Consider the following 26,395-nt stretch of genomic DNA (forward strand, 5'->3'; position numbering starts at 1 on the left):
TGGGGAATGTGGGGTGGGTGGAATTTTGCGGATCCATGCAGATTCCAGAACTTTCCAACACAGAAATGTGAGAAAATGTTTTTTTTTTTTTTTTTTTACAAAGTTTGAGGTTTGCAAGGGATTCTGGGTAAGAGAACCTGGTGAGAGACACACAAGTCACCCCATCCTGGATTCCTTTGGGTGTCTAGTTTAAAAAAATGTATAGGTTTGCTAGGTTTCCTTAGGTGCCCGCAGAGGTAGGGTGCTAAATCTACAACTGGGCACTTTGCAAAAAAAGGGTTGGTTTTCACTCTGAAAATGTGGTGTGTCCATGTTGCGTTTTGGGCCGTTTCCTGTCATGGGCACTAGACCTACCCACACAAGTGAGGTACCATTTCTATCGGTAGACTTGGGGGGATTCGGAATTGTAGAGCAACTGTTATTACCTATTGACTTTCGATGCATGTCTGCTTTCCAAATGTAAGACACTGTGTATAAAAAGAAATCAGTTTGAAAAATGTCTTATAATTCACATGCAATTTCGGAGATGTGCAAATAGCTACTGTTTCTAAACTCTGTATTTTATTCCCATTTAAGAAATACATAGGTGTCTTTCATACCGATTTTTCACTGTTTATATTTTCCCGAATGAATTGCTATATACCCAGTACACAATAAAAAACCATTTCAAGACGCTGCTTAGTTATTAACTCTGGGTTCGTCGCGTTCTTGGTGAACCTACAAGTTCTATATATCCCCACACCAGAAGGGTCCAGTGGATGTAATGGTATATTGCTTTAAAAAATCTGTCATACTTGGAAGAAGTTTTTTTTTTTGTTTTTTTTTATTTTGAAAATAAGGGGCCCCTGCCGAAATGATAATGCACCCTAGCAGGGAAGAACAGTAAGGGTAAAAAGGAGGGCAAGGATAATAAAAAGGAGTGTGCAGAAAATGATATATTGGCTCTAGATAATATCCCAGTGGTGTATAAATGAATATATATATATATATAGGTAAAAAAGAAGCTAACAAGTTTTATAGACAAAATATATATTTTTTAATAATTTTTTTTGTTTGTAGTAGTTATTATGAATCAATAAATATTCCTAGTAACTCTTATTTGATACATGGACAATGATAATTTCTAAAATAACTATATTATTTAAATAATACACAGAATGATATACATAATCTGACATGTAACATGACCAAAAGTATATATGTACATAGAACAAGACAGAACCCTAATGACGATGATTTTCTTCACATTAGAAGAAGTTACAGGTGAAAACGTCTGTACAAATGGCTGTTTTTTTCAACTCATTTTGAAATTTTTCCTATTTTCAACTGTTAGTTTCTATAAAAAAAACTTTAAAGATCTACACAAATGACCCCTTGCTGAATTTAGAATTTTGTCTACTTTTTTTTAATGTATAGCTTTCCAGGACCCATTATTGCTTTCATACCCATTTCTACCATTAACTGGAAGGAGGTTGACAGCATAAAAATTGCAAAAATAGGCTATGTCCCAGTAAAATACCAAAACTGTGTAAAAAAATTGTGGTTTTCTGACAAACTTCATGTCCCTGAAAGCTGGGAAGATGGTGATTTCAGCACCACAAACTCTTTGTTGATAACCTTTCCAGGGGAAAAACCAGATGCTTTCATCTTCAGCACTTTTTTTTTATTTTTCCACAAAAAAAAACAAAATTTGGATGTATGTTGGCTAATTTCTGGGTCCCCTCCAAGGGAATCAACAAACCCTGGGTACCTTTAAAATCCCCATGATGTTGAAAGAAAAGGACACCAATTTGGCGTGGATACCTTATGTGGTCAAAATTTTACAGGGGCCTAAGCGCAAACTACCCTAAATAGCCAAAAAAAGGCTTAGTACAGGGGGAAAAAAGGCCTAGCAGCGAAAGGGTTAAAGTCGACGAGTAAAAGGAGAGGAAGCTTGGTTGCGGACGGTTAATGCATTGTGATGTAGTGTTCTTTTAAAGAGGTAAGCCTTCAACCCTTTCCTAAATTGGAGTAGCATTGGAATGGTCCTGATTGATACAGCAGGGATGTTGTTCCAGATACAGGATGCTTAAATGGAAAAGGCCTGATGTATTTTTCTTTACATTTTTTTACACTTCTTAATCTGCAGTCTGATGTTGTCTTGGCAGCAGGTATGCTGAAAACCACCAGGGACGGCGAGCTTGTCTGCCATTTAAGGGGACATAGGGGCTGGTGGTGATGGCTTAGTAAATGATGCAGCTGATTTTGAAGATGGTTCCGACTGGCAAGTGGAGCTAAAAGGAGTTCTGTTAAAATGGGGTGGATTTGATCATATTTCTTCAGGGCCTTGATGAGGCGTGCTGTGTGGTGTGTAGGATACAAGTGTGTAATCTAGGAGGCCATGGAGTAGGGCAGTGGTTCCCAAACTGGGGTCCGGGGACCCCTGGGGGTCCCTGAAGTCTCCTCAGGGGGTCCGCGACTACTTTGAAAATCGAATAATAATAACAGATCAATAAAGTGTAGATATATAAAGAGGCTAAATGCACAATTGAACATTTTAAAACTTACTGTAAATGTGAAGGAATTTGAAACTGGAGGCTAAAAATTAAATTAGTATCCTCAGATTGATTTGCGGGAGCAGTGCAAGTGCATCAAACTGAATATAGTATGGATGATGAGCGGCCTCAATTGAATTTAGAAAAGCTCCAGCAATTCTATTAAAATTACATTTTGATTTCTACTTTAATTATATGTTTTCTAATTAAATAAAATGTGTTATTTGTGTATTTGTTTGAATGCTTTTTTTGTATTTTTGTGTATTGTTTTGTGGTTCAAATCATGAACATTGCTTAGGCCGGGGTCCCTGACTTCCAGTAATGACTCGTGGGGGGTCCCCGGATTCAAATAATGATTCAGTTGGGGTCCCCGGGTTCCAGTAATGATTAAGTGGGGGTCCCCAGAAGTCAATAGTTCGGGAACCACTGGAGTAGGGCATTACCACCATCCAGAGATATAGTTTCATTATACGTAAGTTAACCACTGTAGTATGCCATGAACCTGTGCGAAACCGTCGGCAATGTGCCGAATTATAGCTGATCTCAGGCACGTCTCGGAGTAGTGAATAAATATGACAAAGTCAGTATTGTACCTAATTGGTGGTACAAATTTAGAGGTGCTGACCGATCCTCCCCTCAGTAAAACTACAACACCATTTTGATACCTAGGGGTCAAAATAAGCCAGGACATGATGGAAGAATACTTGGAAAATGTGAAAAGAATGTTAAGGACGTTGGAGGACTCGATAAACAAATGACTCGAATTCCCTTGGGCCCTAATGGGCGTTTGTCACTTTCAAAGTCAATCATGTAACCGAGAGTTCCATATTTATCACAAAACATGCCTATGTGCATCCCGGAACACTGTTTAGGAAGTTGGGCTGTTTACTGCAAACATTATTATGGGGAAATAAACTATCGCGAAAAACTCTGGTCACTGACTTGGGAACGTGTATGCAAGTCCCCGATTTCTTATGTTATTATGCAGCTCAGCTTAGATATGTCTGGCCATGGCTGCTGCAATCGGACGACGAATTGGTAATGCTGGTAAAAACTGTACCTCATGCTGTAGGTTCACGGCTGCCTCTAACCAGGGAGCAAGCTATGAATTGCTGCTGCACAATATGAAAACAAACAAATACCACACACGGCTGTGGTATGTGTATATCCTTCCTAAAAAAATAAGAATGTAGCCAAAAAAACTGCGCTGCTTGGTGCAGTGGACCGTAAAACAGAGGATCAATACCCTGGAACACTTAAAGATGGCAGAGGCCTCGGCTAGCCAGAGTTCTGCACAGAACGGGTACATGTCATATTGGATTTCAGGACTATGCAAAAAAAGCTACCGTGAGACAGATTTCGCCGGAATTCGACGCGCAACCGAAGTTTTACGTGGTAAATGCGAAAATAATAGAGCTAGGAGAAGGGGGGTGATACATTGATAAAAGAACTGTACAGAAGTATGCCTTATACAGGACAACACACATCTAAAATATTTGGAAGCCATAATAGGAACCTGCGCTGTATGGTAGGCTTCGACCTAAAAAATGTGATCCGCGATCACAGGGCACCTTACCCACTGTGTACGATCTTTTAACGCGAGTCCCCTGCGGGACTGCTCCCTCTTAAGAGATTGTGGTGGTGAGCTGACTTCCTCTTCCGACCCTGAGGCATGTATTTTCTTCGCAGCTGCTAGGATCTGAGGTAATCGAGTCGGTAAGTGCTCGCTGGTCTCCTAAGACTTTAAGAACGTTCGGTCATGTCGGTAATCGTATCCGGTTTTCAGCTTTCAGCCGCTACTGTTCTCACTAAGCGGGGTTGTCGAAGCGCTTCCTCGGTGGGCGTATTTTCTGGGCTGTCGGACTAGTACGGCGTGGTCCACCTTTGTTAGGGTTTCATTTCGAGTCTGAATTAAAACACACGCGAGTTATTTTGTCTATGTCCTTTGTACTTGGTCACAACCCTTGTAGCATATTCTCGCCAATAGACCCGATTTAGGTGTGACACTCCCCATTTTGTAAGCCAAAATGGCTTCATGTCTCCCACCTAAAATTGCATCTGCTTCAGCGTAGGGCAGTGGGGCAAATACATTCCCCTGTTTTTCTTTCTTTTTTTAAATCTCCCAGTTTGAAAATGTAATACACATGACACTGTATTGGTCTGAGGACTGTAGAAGCGATAGCAAGGATGTTTTGATCCCAAATGACACTAGACTTGGAACTCTGTGTTCGTCCCAAAACAGGGAAACCTCAGTGTGGTAATTTTATTGCAGTTTGGAACTGCAGGCACTGGATTATTTTTGAAGGCTTGTGCTAGTGTAGTGTAGTGGGCAAAAGAACGATGGATTTAACCCAGATCTCTTGACTGGGGGAGAATGTATGCATTGTCAGCATTCCGTCCATCATTTGTTTGTTGTAACGCTTTTCGCCCTAAGTGGGATGGGTATTCCCAGACGTGGGACCCGTGCTCACTACGCCACTGGAGTCAAGCTATCCTGGCTGATGACGGCTGATAGCCAGAAACCGGTCCTGGGATGCTTGATTCCGGTCCAGGGAAGACATGGCTTGGCAGTTCGGGCTGGACTGTTCCCATGAGGCACAGGGTCAAGACTGATTTGCATATGGCCATGTCTAAACTGGGGTGGTGTAGTGGGCAAAAGAACGATGGATTTAACCCAGATCTCTTGACTGGGGGAGAATGTATGCATTGTCAGCATTCCGTCCATCATTTGTTTGTTGTAACGCTTTTCGCCCTAAGTGGGATGGGTATTCCCAGACGTGGGACCCGTGCTCACTACGCCACTGGAGTCAAGCTATCCTGGCTGATGACGGCTGATAGCCAGAAACCGGTCCTGGGATGCTTGATTCCGGTCCAGGGAAGACATGGCTTGGCAGTTCGGGCTGGACTGTTCCCATGAGGCACAGGGTCAAGACTGATTTGCATATGGCCATGTCTAAACTGGGGTGGTGTAGTGGGCAAAAGAACGATGGATTTAACCCAGATCTCTTGACTGGGGGAGAATGTATGCATTGTCAGCATTCCGTCCATCATTTGTTTGTTGTAACGCTTTTCGCCCTAAGTGGGATGGGTATTCCCAGACGTGGGACCCGTGCTCACTACGCCACTGGAGTCAAGCTATCCTGGCTGATGACGTCTGATAGCCAGAAACCGGTCCTGGGATGCTTGATTCCGGTCCAGGGAAGACATGGCTTGGCAGTTCGGGCTGGACTGTTCCCATGAGGCACAGGGTCAAGACTGATTTGCATATGGCCATGTCTAAACTGGGGTGGTGTAGTGGGCAAAAGAACGATGGATTTAACCCAGATCTCTTGACTGGGGGAGAATGTATGCATTGTCAGCATTCCGTCCATCATTTGTTTGTTGTAACGCTGTGTGCTAGTTCTCGTCAGCGTGGATGCAATGCATTGATTGGCGTGCTAATACCTTTAATTTAAGCATCAAATATAGTTAAGTTTGAAGGGTGTTCTGTAAGTGATCTTTGTAATCAGAAATCCGAAACAAACAAGGGCACCCTACAACTGGATAGTTTCGGGCTTTCAAAATCGATACTTTGTTGACATTTGGTCCTATTCATGTGCACATGTGGGTGCAAACGTGCTTCCTGTTCCTGAAGACCTTTTGACAGTGGTTCCCAAACCTTTTCAGCCTGCGGCTCCCTTGACCCATTGGCCATTGCCCGCGGCTCCCAACTTTTTTAGGGAGGGTGGGGTGGATGTAAGCCCGGCCTCTGGAGTACTTGCATTTTTCTCCCTCAAAATAATTGGGATGAAGCTGATGAAGGTATTATAATCATATGCTCAGGGTGTTTCGTATTACTAAGGTGGCGCCTCTAATAAAATATTTGTAGTTACACTTCTTTGCCCATGCCTTTTTAGAGTACCCTCTCAAACTTTTTTATCCCATTTACAGTGCTAGATAGCACCCCTATACATGTAGGCCCCATTCCCAAAGTGTTTCTGCACTTGAACAATATTTTCATGCACTTCCATTACTACCCATGTCATACGTACCAACACGCCTGTCTCAGGAAGCTTGTTTCCGGTCCAGGGAAGACATGGCTTGGCAGTTCGGGCTGGACTGTTCCCATGAGGCACAGGGTCAGGCTGATTTGCATATGGCCATGTCTGAACTGGGGTGGCAGAGTGGGCTAAAGAACGGTGGTGGATTAAACCTAGATCAGTTGACTGGGAGTGAGTGCTTGCAATGTTCAACACCCCGTCCATCATTTCCTTTGGTTTTGCTGTGTCAAGATTTTTTAAACCACATTTTTGGTGTCTCCTCCCTAAAATTGCCTCCAAATCAATGCAAGTAAAATCAAATCCTCAGTTTTTTTTTAAAACGTCCTTCTTTTTTGCTTGCAAATGTTGGCATTAGGCAGTATACAGTGGCGGCTCGCATAGGGCGTGCTGCGGGGCGGTGGGCGGGGCGAGTGAGAGGCAGGGGCAATGTGGGCGGGTAGCAAACACGAACACACTACAGAACGGACAAAAGTAATAATTACTTTCCTCCGTACCGTCGTATGTATGAGTTTTCTACCACCCCACCCTGCTCCTTCCCCGCCCCGCAGCACGCCCTATGCGAGCCGCCACTTGCCGTATATGGTGTTTTACTTCCTTGTGCTCAAGGAGAGAGCAGGCTTGTCTGGAAATGTGTGTGTACTGAAAGAAATGTGTACTGAAAGTACCTAAGATTCAAGTACAAATGTCAATACTTAATAATACTTAGTGTGTTTAATAGACAGGACAACTGTACTTTCCTGATAACTTACATTGATGTAAAACGCATTTGGAAAAAAACTAAACTATTAACGAGTCCAACAAAAGAAATCGGGCATCTTCCGCTTACTTTGGGAGTGTTGGAACGTGGGGATCCAGTGAAATATGGAGGACATCTCCCTCGACATGCCATCAATTAAGCACTACGCTTACGACTTTAGGCATGTCACTTTCAAATTAGCTACATCATACGTTTAAGTCTAATTAGTTTAACTAAAGCCAACAGGCACTTCAACATTAAATGCATTAAAGTGCTTGGTGTGCGGCTCCCCTGGCTAGGTTTGACGGCTCCCCATGGAGCCACGGTGCACAGTGTGGGAATCACTGCCTTTTGAAGACCTTCAGTGGGCTTTTGGAGGATGCAAGGTGCGTTTGCAGAGGGCTACAATTATGTAGAATCGACCCCATGTCTTCAGAATTACAAAATCAGACTGATAGCCATGAGGAAGCCTTGGGACCCTGACAATGAAATCACCACAGTGGCTTTTGTCAGAGCGCATGACACTGTAGATCCAACTTCTCCAACGAGTGCCTCGTGAGCTGCTGGTAGCCCTCCAGCTACTTGTGCTGCTGCTGTGCCCAGTCTTTCCTACCAAAGAAGCTTTTGCTTGACTGAATTAATATATGTATACCAAACTTTAAAAGTTTATTTTGAAGACGAAAATGTGTATTTTCGTAACTGATAAGCGGATGTTTGAATTTCCAAAATTAATTTCAAATTGATATTTGAATGATCAATCATGTGACGTAGGGGAGGTTTATTACTAATATTATCACCTTGCTGCCTAGGGCATTAAAGCTATGGCTGTTATGTATTACCCATGTAAAGGCATTCCAAATTGACAAAGCCTTTTTGTTACATTACTGCTGGCAATAATGCCTGATGCGCTGAGGTAAACACTGCGAGTAATTTTGCATGAGGTAGTCACTAACCCAGTCTTGTCTGATGTGGTGACTATTACAACACTAATGATATAAGTAGCTCCTCTCCTGATGATTTTAGTGGTACAAGTAGCTCTTATTACAGAAAAGGTTGAAGATCCCTGCTCTAGATACTCTGCTTCACCCACATTTTGACCTCCATAAACAAACAAACCATATATAGCACTTTACCGCTGAATGCTTCTGGTACTCTTACTATTAAAGCCTGCTTAAAATTTTCTAAACGCCTTCCAGGTCAGAAGATGCAAAGCACCTTCATGGTTAGCCTCGTCACTAGGACCAACTAGTACGCCTTCAGAACAAAAATCTTTTTCACCTGCCTCCCTCGTGTACTTCTCCCCACTCTGTGTTACTCCCCTGTCCTTCTGCTTAATAAAACCCACCCACCTTCCCTCCGTCCGTTGTCCATCATGGCTTGCGCTCATCTTTCAGTTTCTTGTCGGTGTTGGCTTGCCCACACCAGTCCTCCCTCTCTTCTGTTCATTGTCCATGTTGGCTTTCCCCCCACCCACCTCCCCTCCCCTCCCTTCTGTTCATAGTTTGTGTAGACTTGCCCCCACACGCCATCCCTCCTTCTGTGCGTTGTCTGTGTTGGCTGCCCCTACCATCCCTCAATACAATGTCTGTTTTGGCCCTGCCTTCCCTCCATTGTCCATGTTAGGCCCCCTCCCTACCCACCATTATTACAAAAGAAAAGTGCTATGATGCAAACACCACTGCCTGAGTCATTGCGTTTTTTTTCCTCCTGCTGTAAAAGATGGCTAAAAAACATTGACAAAGCCAATTCCTCTCGAGACCTGTTGACTTTGGCAATGCTGGTTTCCCCACATAAAAGAATCTACATATAGTTGACTTTTGCCGTAGCATGAAGATGAAGATCTGGTAACCAGCTTCTCATGTCAGGGAAAGCAACGTGAAAAAATTCCATCGCTCTAACCCTCAAAGCTGTACATCATGCTTAGATGCTACAGCACAAGGAGGAGCTAAAATTGGTATACTTCAGTAGTGAAAGCCACGCCTTTCAGATGGTAAGCCATAAAACCTGTACCGATCAGACCGGTAACTTGTGAGTAATTCAGCTCCATCAGAAAGCGTCTGCAGTCTTTCTCCATTAGATAATTTTTTTTGCACCAGTAAAAAAGCCTGGGGACTTGTTTGTTGCCACCAGTGAGGCCATGCTTCCATCATTAAGTTTTTGTGCTTTTAACCCTGTGCTACCAGACCGTTATTTAACTAATGAACATGTCGCTATTTGGTTAGTTTGCTAATAATTAAGGCTCCCTGTTTTATGTTTTTACTGATTTTTACAGATAAATACAGACAAAAAAACATTTATTGTCTTGTCTGTATTTATTTTTAAATGTGGATAAAAACGGAAATCGGGTGCTTTTTGAGTGATTCGTAATACACTTTGCCATGACTGCCAGTCCAATAACTGTGTGGATTGATAGGTAATGGGTTAAAAAAGAGAGGAATTTTAGTAAAGCGGCTTAAACAGCAGTAGATATGCAGAAGGCTAATACTGAAATGTGCATATTTTCATACAAGTGCATTGATTTATCTTCTGCGGGTTTTCATATTACTGAAACCTGGCTGGCATTCTAGCATGACTGTATATTTATTGGTTAAATAAATGTGGAAATATACCAGTTTCAGCTTTATTTTGTCACAAAACCCATAATAAATATGGATAAATACAGACTGAAATGTCAAAAAAATAAATACCATAAAACCAGGAGCCCTACTAATAATCCTGTCCCATTGGATAATTACTGGGCTGTATACCGAACGCAGTTGTCCCAGTTATCATGCACAGATCAGACTTATTGCTCCATTAATCGTGTCTCCATAAAGTGCTGTTGTGGAAGTAATCCAAATCAATTTAGTCAGACCAACTGCAAAGCAAATTATTTTTTAAATTGTTTCAGTTAATTCTTTAGCAGCCTTTTAAATGGAAGACTATTGAATCTGACAACTATTGCTGAATTTCATAATTGCTATTTCATTGTTGATAAAGTTACAAGCTGATATTTTTAATATGTGTTTCAGAAACGGATTTGCGAAAAGCAAATAAAATCTACCCACTTTCATAATGTAAGGAGGATGCTGTGTTTTTCATAATCTATCTCTGCCAATTGATACATTGGAAACCTGGCAGTGAGAGCTGGCGTGTTTGCACAGTACTTGTTAAATTCGTACTTTCTGCATTATGGAGTTTGTGGTGGCTCTGTATTTCAGATTCAAAAGATCCTGTAGAGGCGGGTGCAGATCAGATTACCCATGTACCTAACATGTATCTGCCATTACTTTCTGGTTTGTTGGCTTGTCGGATTTATCAGGTGGTGGACCAGTGTGGTGAAATGTCACATTTCCCCAAAACTCTATCTAGAGTTCAGTATTACATGTCTGGCTGTTTGGGGCTGCAAAAAACAGACCTCACCAAGAACTAGAAAAGCCAATAGGTTTCACCTCCAGCCCTTTTGTTCCTGTGTTGTTTGCACATCTCTTTGTCACAGCTTTTTTTTTTTTACAATCATTGGCAAAGACAATAGGTCTCTCCTTTGTAATGCAGGTTCCGAGCTATTGACTGTGCCAATGTTTTACTCCTCTACGCTGCACTGCACTCTTCGCCACTGCATTGTACACCACTCCCCTCTATGCCACGGCACTCTAAGCCAATGCACTCTACTTTGACCCACTTCACTCTACGCCAGTGCACTCTTTGCCAATCTACTATATGCTCTAATCTACTCTGCACCTCTGCACTCTACTCCACTGTACCGTGCACAACTCTTCTCTGAAACAATCTACTCTTTACCACTGCACTTGGTACTACTGCACTCTGCACCACGGCACTCTATGCCACTTTACTATACTCTACAACATTCCACGCCACTGCACTGTAAGCCAGCTGCACTGTATGCCATTTACTCTATGCCACTCTGCACTACACCCTATGCCAATGCACTTTACTCCACTCTACACCACTTCACTCTTCAACTGTCTGCTCTGCAACACTGCACTCTATGCCACTACACTCTACACCACTGCACTGTGCTCTGTCACACTCTACTCTAGGCCACTTTACTCTGCATCACTCCACGCCACTGCACTCTACCCTGCACCTCTCAAGTATACTCAGCAGCACTCCACTCTGTGCCACTTCACTGTACCCCACTCTACTCTGCATCACTGCACTCTCCGCCACTGAACTCTCCGCCCCATTGCACTCTTTGCCGCTTCACTCTACTCTACGCCACTATACTGCACTTTACGCCACTGCACTGTCTGCATCGCTCCACTCTGCGCCACTGCACTCTATGCCAATACACTCTACGCCACTTTATTCCACTCTGTGCAATCTCACTCTACTGCACTCTACGCCACTGCAATCTACCCTGTATCATTTCACTCTACGCTACTCTATTCTTCGCTGCTGCACTCTATGCCACTAAATTCTACTCTCATCTACTCTGCACTACTGCACTGTACGCCACTGTATTCTACTCTACTCTGCTCTACGCCACTGCACTTTACGTCACTCTACTCTACACTACTGCACTCTACGACACTATTCTGCAACACTGCACTCTCCGATACTAAACTCTGCCACTCTCATCTGCACCATTCTACTCTGCGCCACTGCACTCTATGCCACCTCACTCTACTCTGCACCACTATGCCTCTGTACTGCACTCTGTCAACGCACTCTACCGCCAATGCACTCTACGTTACTACACTCTATGCCATTCCCCTCTACGTCACTCTAATATACTATGTGCTACTGCTCTCTGACACTGCACTCTACCCTGCTCTCTTCTACACCACTCTACTATGCCAGTGCACTCTTCTTCACTCTACTCTACACTACTCCACACTACACTCTATGGCACTTTATTCTGCAACACTACACTCATTGCCACTGCACTCTACACCACTACTCTATGCCACTTCACTCTACCTTTCACCACTCTACTTCACTCTACTTTGAAACAATCTACTCTTTCGCTGTACTCTGCTATTCTATACCACTCTACTCTACTGCGCTCTATGCCAGTGCAATCTACACCACTTTACTCAAACCCAATGCACTCTACGCCACTGTACTCTACCCCAGCGGCTCTGCACCACTGCACTCTACGCCACTATACTCTACTATACTCTACTCTGCAATACTCTACGCCACTGCATGCTACGCCACTCTGCACCATTGCGCTCAACGTCACGGCACTCTATGCCACTCTACACTAACTGCTCTTTGCACCCTTCTTCTCTGCAGCACTCTGCTCTGCACCACTGTACTCTGCACACTACACATATCGTCAATGCACTCTGTCAATGCACTCTATGACACTCTACTCTGCAAGACTTCACTCTGCACCACTGAACTCAATAGCACAATACTCTGCACCACTGCACTCTACACCACTCTACTCAATGCCATGGCACTCTACGCTACTCTACACCTCTGCATTCTACGCTGCACCACTCCACACTGCTCTGAAACAATCTACTCTAAGCCACTGGACTCCACACCACTGCACTCTGTGTCACTCTACTCCTCTCCACGTCACTCCACTCTATGCAATTGAAATCTACGCCACTGCACTCTACTTGGCACCTCTCTACTGTACGTCACTGCACTTTGCACCAATGCAGTATACACCACTTTACTCAAAACCAATGCACTTTATGCCAGTTTACTCTGCGCCACAGTACTCTAGGCCAGCCTACTCTAGGCCACTCTACTCCACTCTACGACACTACACCCTTTAGCGCTCAACTCCATTCACCTCTACACCACTCCACTTTACAACCCACTATTCCACTCTAGGACGCTCTAAGCAACTCCCTCAATGCAGTCCATGCCACTGTACTCCACTCTATTCTCTGGCACACTACTCCACTCTGACACTTTGTTACTCCACTCTGACACTTTGTTACTCCACTCTGACACTTTGTTACTCCACCCTGACACTCTATTCCACTCCACCCTGACACTCTATGCCACTCCACTCGGACACTCTATACCACTCCACTCGGACACTCTATGCCACTCCACTCTACGTCACTCGACTGTACGACACTCTACTCCACTCTATGCCATTCCACTCTCCTACACTACTCCACTCTATGCCAATTCTTTCTACATCAATCTACTCCGCTCTCCATCACTCTACTCGACAGTACTCTACTCCACTTTACGCAATACATTTTGCGCAGCACCACTGTTGTGCACCACTCCACACCACTATACTCCACTCTACGTCCTTCCACTCGACAACATTCGACTCTGTACGACACTCGACAACACTCTACGCTACTCCACTCTATGCCATTCATTGACACTCCACGCCACTCAACTCTAGGGCACTCCACGACTCACTACGCCACTCTAGTATACTCCACTCTACTCAACATGGCTAAAAAATATTGGCAAAGCCAAAAGCTCCTGCATAGGCGAGCCCTAATGGCATTGCCAATGCTTGTTATCTGACTGCACACTAAATCTATAATAGAAAATGAGATTTTGTTTAATTTTTTTTATCTTCTCAATGTTTAAATGCATTTTTCAAATGGTCAAACATAAATTCCAGCATGATTACCAGAGAAATGTTGCCCTGAATGTCATACCAAATCTATTTGGGTTTTCACAGACAAAGTGGTCTAGACAATTAATTATGTAATACAGGCAAAGATCACAAAATGGTGGCAGACTCATTGTTTATGGGCACTGTTCATCTGATGGCAGATAGCACACGCAAAATTTATGGAATGTATAAAAAGTACATATTTTCTAATTTCGCATGACCTAAGGAATTTATTGGTGTGAGCCAGATCTCCTTTGCCCAGTGGAACTCTCTGATCATAGGATTTGTCATATTTGTTGCAATGTTCTTTTCCAGATAAGGGCAATCCCCTCCAGTCTCCCTTTTGTGAAAGACCAGTCAAGCCCTTCTGGACCCAGTGCTCAGCTGCACCAGCAACTGCTGCCTCCTCTCTCCTCCTCTGCTTCTTTTCACCTCTGTGCTCGCTTTCTGTCTTCCCACTTTTTCTCCTTTTGCCACCTCTTCTGCTCACTCTGCCACCATTTTCGGCTCACTTTTGCCTCCTTTTTTTCGCTACTTTTGGTGCTGTCTTTTTGTTACTTTTGCCTCCTTTTTCTTATTACTTTTGCCATATTTTCCTGCTACTTTTGCTACTTTTCCTGCTACTTTTGCCTCCTTTTTCTAATTACTGTTGCCACCTTTCTCTGTGTATTTTTGCTACTTACTTTTGTCACCATTGTTGCTCTCTCGTGACCCCCTCTTACCCTAGTCCCCTCTGCCGTTCAGCTGTTTACTGCTTCACCCCACTCCTTACCTAATCTCCTGTGTGTCTTTCTGCCTCTTCTTCCTGCCTCTGGAAGCCCCGCCCACATACCCCTCCCAGGACGCACTTAATGGCTGCTGCGGCGCGACCCCATTGAGCAGGTGCCCCAGCTCTTCTGCTCACTCCGCCATCTTTTTCGGCTCACTTTTGCCTCCTTTTTTCTGTTACTTTTGCTGTTTTTTTCGGATTAATGTTGCTACCTTTTTCTGCATACCTTCGTTGCTTACTTTTCCTACCTTTTTGTTGCTCTCTCTTGACCCCCTCTCAGCCCACAGACCCCTCCTCTGTGCACCCATTGCCCCCTGCCTCCTCCTGCTACTTACCTGCTCTCCTGCGTGTCTTCCCGCCTCTATTTCCCACCGTCGGAAGCCACTCCTACTACACCCTTCCCAACTCCTTGTACCTACTTAATGGCGGCGACAAGCGTAACCCTGATGCTAGTGCGCTGCTAGCCCACTGAAGTCGCACCGAAGACAAGCCGTCTGCATCTGTTCGTTCATGGACCACGTCTAGCACCACGACCCCTTACGTTCCTGCCCCATCAGATACACCATCGCCGAGCTCCAAATCCTCAACCCCGGACGCCGCAACAAACACTGCCATCATGCTGACCCACGCTGCATGGTAGGACCTTTCACCTACACCCACTGCCACTTCACCTGCCACCACACATACACCAGCCAACCAACCAGCCCCACCCCGAACACACCACAGACACCACCTTAACCAAAACACTAACTCGCATGCGCCCTTCTCAACACACGCTCACTATGCAAACACCCCACTGAAATTGGTGACCTCCTTTCCACCGTCGCACCCAGCCACGGAGGACCTCAACTTCCGACAGATGACAAAACCACCTTCAGGGGCACAGTTTACTCCCTTCCACAAGAACTACATCCAGCCTTCTACAACTTCATCGCCTACCCTCGCCGTAGACTCTTAACAACTAAGTTTACCTCTACGATCTCAACTTCCACCATAACGACCACAATGATATCAACACTACCAACATCCTCAACAACATCGGACTTGCCTGTCTCGTCCACGACCCACCTCCCACAGGCTACAAACTCGACCCCATCTTCACCACTAGCGATCACATCAGGTACAGCCACATCACGGAACTCACTTGGACCGACCACTCCATCGTCCACTTCAACAACACCACCTCAGGGACCACCGCCCCTAATCTGCCCAACGCCCCCCAGTGCAGCTGGAGCAAAGTCTCAAAGGACACTTGGATCAACATCCTCAAAACCACCCACCACATCTTCTCAAACAACCTAGACCAGAATGTCAGAAACAATTGGATCACCAACTGCGCCAACAGTGTCGTTCTCATCGGCAATAACAACAACAGAAGGTCCACCAAGCAGGCTAGCTGATACACCAAGGAGCTCAGTCCCGCAAAACAACACTGTGAACAACTGAAAAGGAGATAGTGCACCGGTAAGGACATGACCAACAAAATTACCTTCAAGACAGCCCTCAACTTCTGCAACAGACAGTTGAGAGAATTGAAGAAAGCAGCCTTAGCCTCACGCATCGAATCAAGCTTCAATAACATCAAAGAACTCTTCAACATCATCAAAGAATTCTCCACCCCTCAGCTGCAACAAACATGCCCCCCTCAGAGGAACTCTGCGACAAACTCTCAAACTTCTTTCATGACAAAATCGCCAACACCTACTTCAAACCCCAAACGAAGGCCCTCCACTTCTTCAAGCAACGCAGCATCCCTGCTACCACCACAGATATTCAGCTATCCGAATGGAGCCAGCACGCCCCTCAAGACACAGCCTTCATTTTGAACTCGATCTACTCAGGGGCCCCTACCAACTCATGCCTCCACCACATCTTCAACCAAGGTGGAGCCCGAATCCGCCACACTCTCACCACCTTGTTTAACACCTCTATTGTCCAGAGCCACCTTTCCCAAGTACTGGAAACACGCAGAAGTCAATGCTCTACTAAAGAATCCATCAGCAGACCCCAGTGAACTCAACAACTGCCAATCGATCTACCTACTCCCGTTCCCGGCCAGAGTATTAGAAAAAGTCATCAACCAACAGCTCTCTTCACATGTGGAGCGGAACATCCTACTCAACTCCTCCCAATCTGGATTCCACAGCAAACACGGTACCGAGACAACCCTCATTGCAGCCACCAACGATATCTGAGACCTACTCAACTGAGGAGAGACAGCGACCCTGATCCTCCTAGACCTCTCTGCAGCATTCAATACGGTCTCGCACCACACACTCATCACAAGGTTGCACAACATAGGCATCCAAGGAGCCAATCTCAAATGGTTCTCCTCTTTCCTCACCAGAAGAACACAAAAAATCTGACCCTCCCCCTTCACCTCCGAACCCAAGGAAGTCACCTTTGGAGTATCCCAAGGATCCTCGCTCAGCCCCACCCTCTTCAGCACGCTGGCCAGCTTCGTCTAAACCCACAGACTCAACATCATTTCCTACGCCGACAACACACAAGTCATCCTCTCCCAAGACACCACCAAGACCAACTTCCTCGCCAGCATGACAGATGTAGCCAACTGGATAAAGGACAACTGACACTCAACACAAAGAAGACAGAGGTACTGATCTTCAAAAGCAAATTCTCCCCATGGGACGCATCCTGGTGGCTCTCTGAACTCGGACCTTCTCCTAACCCCACTGTCCACATCAGGAACCTAAGCATCATTCTGGACAACAAGCTAACCATGATGACTCGGGTCATCTCCATCTGTCCGCCTGCTTTTTCCTCCTCCGCATGCTTTGTAAGATATTCTGATGGCTATCCCAAACCTCAAGATGCACCATCACCCAAGCCCTCATCTTCAGCCGAATGGACTACGGCAAGGCTTTCTACGTAGGGATCACAGCTCACCTCCTGCTGCCAGACTTGTACTGGATCTCCCTAGACAAACACACATCCCCCCCCCCCCTCCTCAGGAAACTCCAGTGGCTCACAGTACAGAAAAGATGCCAGTTTAAGCTACTGACCCACAATTACAGACCAGCCTACTTGAACCACTGCCTGAACTTCCATCAGCTCACCAGACACCTTCGCTGTGCTTCCCTCTCTCCTCACCCCTCGCCTCCGATGTAGCAGAAGCGGAGGTTTCTCCTTCTGCCTAGCAGCGAAGACATAGAATGAGATACCCTTTTACCTCCAGACCTCATCATCTCTCCCAGAATTCCGTAAATCCCTGAAGACCTAGATATTCGGCTAATCAACTGGACCCTGCTAGCACCTGCACACCCTCACGAGTGACAAGCTTGGCTCTTCACATCTACTGATTAATTGATAAGCTGGGTGCAGTGCATTTCGAAAATTTGGAAAGCAGCTACCAGCCCAATCTGGCTTCAGGCTACCCATCTTTTGGTCAGAGGTATCAACTGTGGGCTGTCTGGAAACATACCACAAACATACATTTTCAGCATCTGCACTTCATAAGATTTCTGTTGCTGAGTGCCGGTGACACCCTGATTGGCTGGCTAGACAGTGAACTGAAGAAGACATTTGTGAGATGTACAAAAAATGTTCCCCAGAACATGGTAGATTCCTTCATCCTTTGTCAATCAGGCACATATGGCTTTCATGCAAATGTTTGTTCCTCTAGATCTTCTGAGAGTGAGGTTATCAGATTGTAAGTTTTCCATTCACTTGGGTAGAGATTCACACTCTAAACACCAGGCATTGTTTTTGATGTGGGTGAATCTAAAAGAAACACGTTAGTTATAGATTCCTTACCTTAGAATTACCCCCAGGCGTCAGACTGGATCCGGAAAGTTTTTTCGTCAGCAGTACCTCTGCGCGTCGGAAGGTGGCGTTGGTTGGATCCGCGTTCGTCGTCGTTGGCGTCGTGGTAGCCGGGATGACGTCACAACGTCAGTTCTTTCTTTCCATAAGAACTACATCCACCCAGATCCGGGAAGAGCGGTACCTCAGTCATTTTTAGACTACTTTTTTCTCGACTTTTGTCAATGTCTTGTTTCAAGTCTCCAACTCCGAACAGGGGCACAAGGTATGCCTGGTTTTAGGGCCTGCGGTTCCTGTTCCTGATTGATGTCGGTGACGGATCCGCACCGCGTGTGCCTCTTCTGCCTGGAGCTCGACCATGACCCCAAGTCGTGCTCCGACTGTCAGTTGTTGACGCCGAAGGCTTTGCGGGAGCGGTGTCGAAACCTACTTGAACAACGGCAGTCGGCTCCACGCCGTTCGCGGTCCCGGTCGAGAGGAAGGTCGAGGGACCGGTCGTGGAGCCACCATCAGTCCGGCTTGAAGTCATCGAAGTCTTCGCACTCGGGGTCGGGTAAGCCAAAGCATAAGAAGTCAAAGAAGCATCGTCGCTCTTCGCCTTCTCCTCGTCGGTCGGCCGACTCGACGAGGCGCGCAGGTGGTGCCACTCTTGCGGCTCTGCGTGCGGAGCCTGAAGGGTCGACTCTGAGCTTCCCTCCCTTTCCGGGACCCTGAGCGACCACTGCCCAGCTTCGTACGTTCTACGAAGCGATGCATGCCATCTTTGGGTGGGCCGACCCCGCCGGCGCGCCTTTGGGCCCTGCGTAATCAGTGGGGGGGGCATAGGTCTTCGCTGCCGGTGGCTCCGGCGCTGCAGGCCCCCCTCGGATCCAGGCCTGGATCCGGATCAGCGCCGGTTGACCTTATTACACCTCCACCGGCGCCGCTTCCAACGGCACCACTACCAGGGGGCCGACAAGCGTCCACGTCAGGAAGGAGGCAGGGTCGACTGGCATCGACCCCAGCCTCCTTCCTGATGTGGACACGGCGCCGGACCGGCGTCGGGTGGGGTTTTCGTGCCCCTGTTAACTTCTGGGGGCCCTTTCCAACCACAGTGGCAACCAGAGGAAGATGAGGAGGATTGGGAGGGGTCAGGTGACCCTTTAACTGACCAGCTAGGGTCTGAACAGGACTGGAGAGAGAAACTGGGGGAAGCCAGTGGTCTTGACACTTCACCCGACCTTGGCATGTTGTCTCCTCCTACCGTGGCTACGGAGGAGGGAGCGTCATACGCTGTGGTGTTGCGTAGGGCTGCCGAGGCTCTCAACCTCGAGCTTCCTATGGTGGCGGTCAGGACTAACCTCCTGACTGAGGTGCTTCAACCGGCGGCGAGCTTCGGAGCCCCTGCTTCCGTTTAATCAGGCCCTCACTGACGTCCTTTTGGGCACCTGGTCCAGGCCCAACACGGGGGCTCCCGTGGACAGGATGATCGCCCGACGCCACCGCCCAGCTCTGGGCGACCCCACTTTCCTCTACCAACACCCCACCCTAGACAGCTTGGTGGTCCAAGCCTCCACCTCCAAAAGCGCCTTCCCTACCGCTCCACCGGAAAGGGAATCCAAGAAGCTCGACCATCTTGGAAAGAAAATGTTCTCTTCCGCCAGCTTAGGACTGCGGTCAATAAACACCGCATGTCTCTTGTGCCGTTATTCGCACTCAGTGTGGGATACGGTGGCACAAGTGTCCGGAGGAGAGCCGGGCTGTACTCTCCCAGGCTGTGGCCGCCGGTAGAGATGCAGCTAAGTTTACAATCCGTTGTGGGCTGGACACTGCCGACTCTCTGGGCAGGACTATTTCAACGTCGGGAGCGCTTCGTCGCTACGCCTGGATGAGGTCCACTGGCTTTTCAGGGGATGTCCATGGCCAAGTCCTTGAGCCTCTCCTCCCGTCTGGCACAGTCTGCTTTTCGCCCCTTTCGTGGCTACGGAAGGGGTGCCCCGCTACGTCCCACCCAGGGCCACAGCCGCAGCAAGTTACCCAACCTTTGCGCGGCAGGGGACGTGGGAACCAGCGTCGTGGTTCAGGGAGCCAGCGAGCGGGCCAGTCCACCAATCCCCCCCCCCCTCCGTAGCAGCCTCCAAACCCTCCTAGTCCCATCAAACTCCAGTGGGCGGCAGGATTCGCCATCACCTCCCCCACTGGCGCACCATCACTTCGGACAGGTGGATTTTGCAGATAGTCCAAAGTGGCTACTCCCTCCCCTTCGAACCTCCTCTCCCCCCCCCCAGCCATGCCACCTCGTTACCACCGCATGTCGGAGGATTATCTGGCACTCCTTCAGTATTAAGTTACGGCTCTCTTGACCAAGGGAGCCATCGAGCGCGTTCCTGTCCCAGAAGTAGGTTGTGGTTGCTACTCCCACTACTTTCTGGTTCCCAAGAAGGACAAGGGCCTGCATCCTATCTTGTATCTCAAAGACGTCAATCGCTTCCTCCGGAAGGAGAAGTTCAAAATTTTGACACTTGCTCAAGTCTTATCTGCTCTCAACCTGCAAGACTGGATGGTAGCGTTGGACTTGCAGGATGATTATTTCCACATCCCCGTCCTGCCGGCCCACCGGTATTACCTGCAGTTCAGGGTGGGCCACAAGCATTTTCAGTTTACCATGCTCCCCTTTGGCCTTACCAGCGCCCCTAGGGTGTTCACGAAAGTGATGGAGGTGGTCGCAGCTCATCTGCGCAGATCAGGGGTTTTAGTCTTCCACTATCTCGACGACTGGCTGTTGAAGGCGGGCTCGCCTCAGGCAGTCGTCTCCCACCTCCAGACTACGGCCGACCTCCTGCATCAGCTGGGGTTCTCCATCAATGTGCCGAAGTCGCACCTGATTCCTTCTCGGAAGCTCCTCTTCATCGGAGCGGTTCTGGACACGGCACAGTTTGGGGTCTATCCTCCCGAACAGCGAGTCAGGGACATTCGGGCTATGATTCCGATCTTTCAGCTCTTGTCCCGGGTTTCGGTCAGAATGACCCTGAGGCTGCTGGGCCTCATGGCCTCCTGCATCCTGCTGACCAATCATGCCAGGTGGCATATGCGGGCCCTGCAGTGGGTCCTGAAGTTCCAATGGGCGCATTATCAGGGGAATCTGTACCACACTGTGGTGACGGATGCCTCCCTTCTGGGATGGGGCGGCCACATGAGAGAGGCGGAGATCAGAGGCCTCTGGTCTCCAGCTGAGTCCGGGCTTCACATCAACCTCCTGGAGCTCCTGGGGATTCATCTCGCACTGAAGGCATTCCTTCCCTCTGTCCGGGGAAGAGTGGTGCAGGTGTTCACCGACAACACCACCGCCATGTGGTATTGCAACATGGCTGGAACATCAAGGCATTTCCTTGGTGGTTCAACACCTGGCAAGTTCTCTAAATGCCAGGGCGGAAGAACTCAGCCACAGGTGCATGATGGATCACGAATGGCGTCTTCACTCGGAGGTGGTGTAAGGTCTCTTTCAACATTGGGGAGAGCCTTGGTTAGATCTATTCGCCACCGAAGAGAACGTGCAATGTCAGCAATTCTGCGTGTTGGAATTTCCAAGGCGGCATTTGCTCAGCGACGCTTTTCGTCACGAGTGGAGTTGCGGTCTGTTGTACGTCTTTCCGCCTATACCACTTCTGCCCAGAGTGCTGAAGATGATCAGGCGCGACCGGGCCCAAGTCATTCTTGTGGCTCCGGATTGGGCACGAAGAGTCTGGTATCCTGTGCTGCTCAATATGGCCATCGATTCTCCGATCAGACTGCCTCTTCGGGAGGATCTTCTGTTGCAGCAGCAGGGAATGGTCCTCCACCCAAACCTGTCCAGTCTCCACCTCCTTGGGTGGAGATTGAGCGGCGGCAGTTGACTTCTTTTGACCTGCCTCCCGAAGTCTGTGACGTAATCTTGGCAGCCAGGCGTCCCTCCACTAAGACAGTATATGCCTGCAGGTGGAACAAATTTGTGGCATGGTGCACAGCAAAGGCTGTGGATCCCCTTTCTGCCCCTCTCTCTGAAGTAAGTTTGTTCCTTCTCTCTTTAGCCCAGCAGGGCTCTGCTCTCGGCACTATCAAGGGCTATCTTTCAGCCATCTCTGCCTTTCTTCGGTTGCCAGATCAGCCTTCTCTTTTCAAGTCCCTGGTAGTTAACCATTTCTTGAAAGGCTTAACTCATCTTTTCCTCCAATTCCTTTCGTTATTCCTCAGTGGGACTTGAATCTTGTACTGACTTTCTTGATGTGCACTCCCTTTGAGCTGCATCATAATTGTCCCTTACATCTCTTAACTCTTAAGACTGCTTTCCTGGTGGCCATCACTTCTGCTAGAAGATAGAGTGAGCTCCAGGCTCTTTCCTCAAAACCTCCTTTCTTGTCTGTTTATCCGGACAAGGTGTTTTCTCCGGACCCATCCATCCTTTCTTCTTAAGATGGTCACTGCCTTCCACATCGGGCAGACCATTACTTTGCCCACCTTCTTTCCGCCTCCGCATCCTTCAAAGGAAGAGAAGAGGCTTCATCATCTGGACCCAAAATGTGCACTCTCCTTCTATCTGGATCACACAAAACAGTTCCAGGTGGATGATCAACTTTTTGTTGGCTACGTGGGTGCAAAGAAGGGTCGGGCTGTATACAAACGCACCATTTCTCGATGGGTCGTGTTGTGTATTAAGGCTTGCTACTCTAGCCAAAAAGGAGCCTCCAGTGGGGCTACGCACTCACTCCACCAGGGCGACGGCAGCCACTACTGCCTTGGGAAGAGGAGTGCCCCTAAATGACATCCGTCAGGCGGCCACGTGGGCATGGCTGCACACGTTCACCAATTACTACTGCCTGGACAGCCAAGTCCGAAGAGACGGCTTCTTTGGCCGTTCTGTTCTCCAGGACTTTCTGGTGTGATCTTGGTACGCAGACCCACCGCCGGGGTTGGTATTGCTGGGGTATCTATTCTAAGGTAAAGAATCTATAACTAACGTGTTTCTTTTAGATGCACAAGTTACTTACCTTCGGTAACGATATATCTGTAAGAAACATTAGTTATAGATTCCTTACCGCCCCACCCATTCTCCCGGTCTGCGAACTAATTTCTAGGGTTAAGGACATCCTTTCAGGGCCCTAGTTTTGTGCACCAATGGTCAGTGTCTTGCAGGGCTCTGCGTTTCTGGTGCGGAATGTCGTGTACAGAACTGACATCAGTGTGCCAGGGCGGCGTCTAGTAGCTACCGCGACGCTGACGACGAACGCGGAACTGACCGACGCCACCTTCCAACACGCAGAGGTGCTGACGAAAAAACTTTCCGGATCCAGTCTGACGCCTGAGGGTAATTCTAAGGTAAGGAATCGATAACTAACGTTTCTTACAGATATATCGTTACCGAAGGTAAATAACTTGTGCTTTAATGGGGAGTGTCTGCAGTATTAGGGCTTTTTTCAGATAGAGATACAAGGGAATCCATAAGGTTGGGGCTTGCATGAATCCTGGCACGGTTTATTAGCAAGAATCCCATACAAACATCAAGTATGGGTAAAAAAAATAAAAAATATTTTGTTTCTGCACCACAAAACTCCAGAAGTTCAGGCAGATGACAAAAGACCTGCATTCCAATATTCCCACTCTTATTGTGATATAAACAGTACACCGCATGTTTGGGTGGGCCTGTTGCACAGGACACAACTATAAGACACATAATTGTTGGACGGAATGCAGAACAAATCAAAACATTCTCCGCAAGTCAAGAGATCTGGGTTAAATCTATCATTTGTTTGCTCACCATGCCACCCCATTTTAGACCTGGCCATATGCAAATCAGTCTTGACCCTGTGCCTCATGGGAACAGTCCAGCACGAACTGCCAAGCCAGGTCCTCGCTGGATGCCCAGATCCTAGTGACTGGAGGTGAATTTTTGCATTTTCCAGCATTCCGTCCATCAATTGTTTCTTTTGCATATGTTGCCCTAATTGGGAAGGGTATGCCCAGACGTGGGTCCCGTGCTCTCTACACCACTGAATTCAAGCTTGCCTGGCTGATGAAGGGTGATGCCCTGAAACCGGTGCCAGGATGCTTGTTTCCGGTTCAGGGAGGACCTGTCTTCGCAGTTCGGGCTGACCTGCTCCCATGAGGCACAGGATCAAGACTGATTTGCATATGGCTTCAAACTGGAATGGCATGGTGAGCAAAGAAACGGTGGATTTAGGCCCAGATCTCTGTACTGGGGTGAATGTATGACATTGTTCTGCATTGTGGCCATCAACTGTTGTTTTTACATTTGTCACCCTCGAGCGGGACCGGTATGCCCTGACGTGGGTCCCGGTCTCTCCATGCCACTGGAATCAAGCTATCCTGACTGAAGAGAGGTGAAACCCCAAAACCGGTCCTAGGATGCTTGTTTCCAGTCCAGGGAGGACCTGGCTTGGCAGGTCAGGCTGGACTGTTCCCACAAGGAACATGGTCAAGACTGATTTGCATATGGCTGGGTCCAAACTGGGGTGGTGTAGTGAGCAAAAAAAGTATGGATTTAACCCAGATCCTTGTGCCTGGGGGTGAATGTTTGCATTGTCCAGCATTCCGTCCATCAATGGTTTCTTTTGCACAGGATACAACTATGCCAAAATTGGGACCATATGATGACCACTTTGACACTGTTTTGACTACACAGTCACATATTTGACCTTTTTCTTTTAGTTCTAATAGACCCACCCACACTTGAGGGACTGTATTTATTGGTAGAAGTATGGGAACACTGGATGGTCGGAGTTGTGTTGTTAGAAAGATCTAGAATGTGTTTATATCACAAAAATGTGGGGAAATTATTTTTTTGATCAATGCTTGATCTGTGCAGGGAATTCTGGGTAAGAAAAAGTTGTGGCATCGTTCAAGTTGTGTTACTCCTCCTAATTCATGTATTTTTCGACAATGAGTTGGATGCAATAGGTCTCGCATTTAAGCGAGTTTGAGCTATTGGCATTGTAAATGACAATGCCTTTTATTTATGTTTTGGTTTTTAAAACTTAAATAAAATAGCTTAAACTCTCACAAATGCGAGACCGAAGTTTGGCGAAGCACAGAAACCCTGAAGCTGGCCTGGCTGACGCTGCTGCTCTGCTGCTGCCTCTGCCCCCGGGCGCCGTCCATGCCTCGCGGCTCCTTCTTCCAGCCCCCTCTGCCGCTGCTAATGCCCACTGCTGACCTCCGGGATTTCACCCAAAGCAAAGAGTTGATGGCATTGCTCCCAGCACCATCGTAAAAAAACATCACATTATTATTTTATGATGTTGCTGGGAGCGATGGCGCTGACATTTTGGTTTGGGTGAAATCCTGATCGGGTGAAAGGCATGCGGCTGCCATGATTTTATGTTAAAAAATAAATAAAAAATGAGCTGCACTAAAAAACAAAATGCACAGAAGCCATGATTTAATGTAAAAATAAATAAAAAACGCGCCCGTACCTCAAGTGGTGGGTGTGGTCCAGTTGTGTATGTGGAAGCGAGCATAGCGTGCTGCAAACACAAACAAAAAGGGGCCCCCATTGCTAAAGCTTGCGTCCCACCACTGGTGTTTACATTAATTAAGAAAAGAGTTCTTGCTAAGGGCTAATGCAAGCTATACAGTAAGGGCAGGGTAAAAGGTCCAGTCCTGATGGGAGGTAGCAAATTAACACAAGGCGGGACTAAGGAGGTACTAACAAGCCTATTAATGAATCAGAGGCCAGAGTGTATGAAGGACAATGACACAAGCAAATGAAAAATATGGGCGGAGAGTAAGCGGGGCTTCAAATCCATACTCCAATACAGCATGCCTTGCAGAGCAGCGCATGTGCTGCCCAGACTCAACCTAAAACGCACACACACTCTCCCTCACTGTTTTGAAAGACCTAAAAAAATTGGTTATTTTTACAAAATATTGTGATCTCGCTCAAAGTACTCCTACCAAGTAGCATTCCTTTCCCTTTCAACTGTCCCTTAGGCCTCTCTCATGCACCCT

At 47.2% G+C, this 26,395-nt stretch overlaps 1 protein-coding gene across 3 annotated transcripts in view; it reads left to right on the plus strand.

Annotated features, from left to right (window-relative positions):
- The window catches only part of RNF130 (ring finger protein 130), a 798,965-nt gene that overhangs the window by 174,546 nt on the left and 598,024 nt on the right, over positions 1 to 26,395 (plus strand). The gene's annotated exons all lie outside the window — the stretch shown is intronic.

The sequence above is a fragment of the Triturus cristatus genome, chromosome 7 (genome assembly GCF_964204655.1).
Source record: "Triturus cristatus chromosome 7, aTriCri1.1, whole genome shotgun sequence".
In the NCBI taxonomy this organism is placed as follows: Eukaryota; Metazoa; Chordata; class Amphibia; order Caudata; family Salamandridae; genus Triturus; species Triturus cristatus.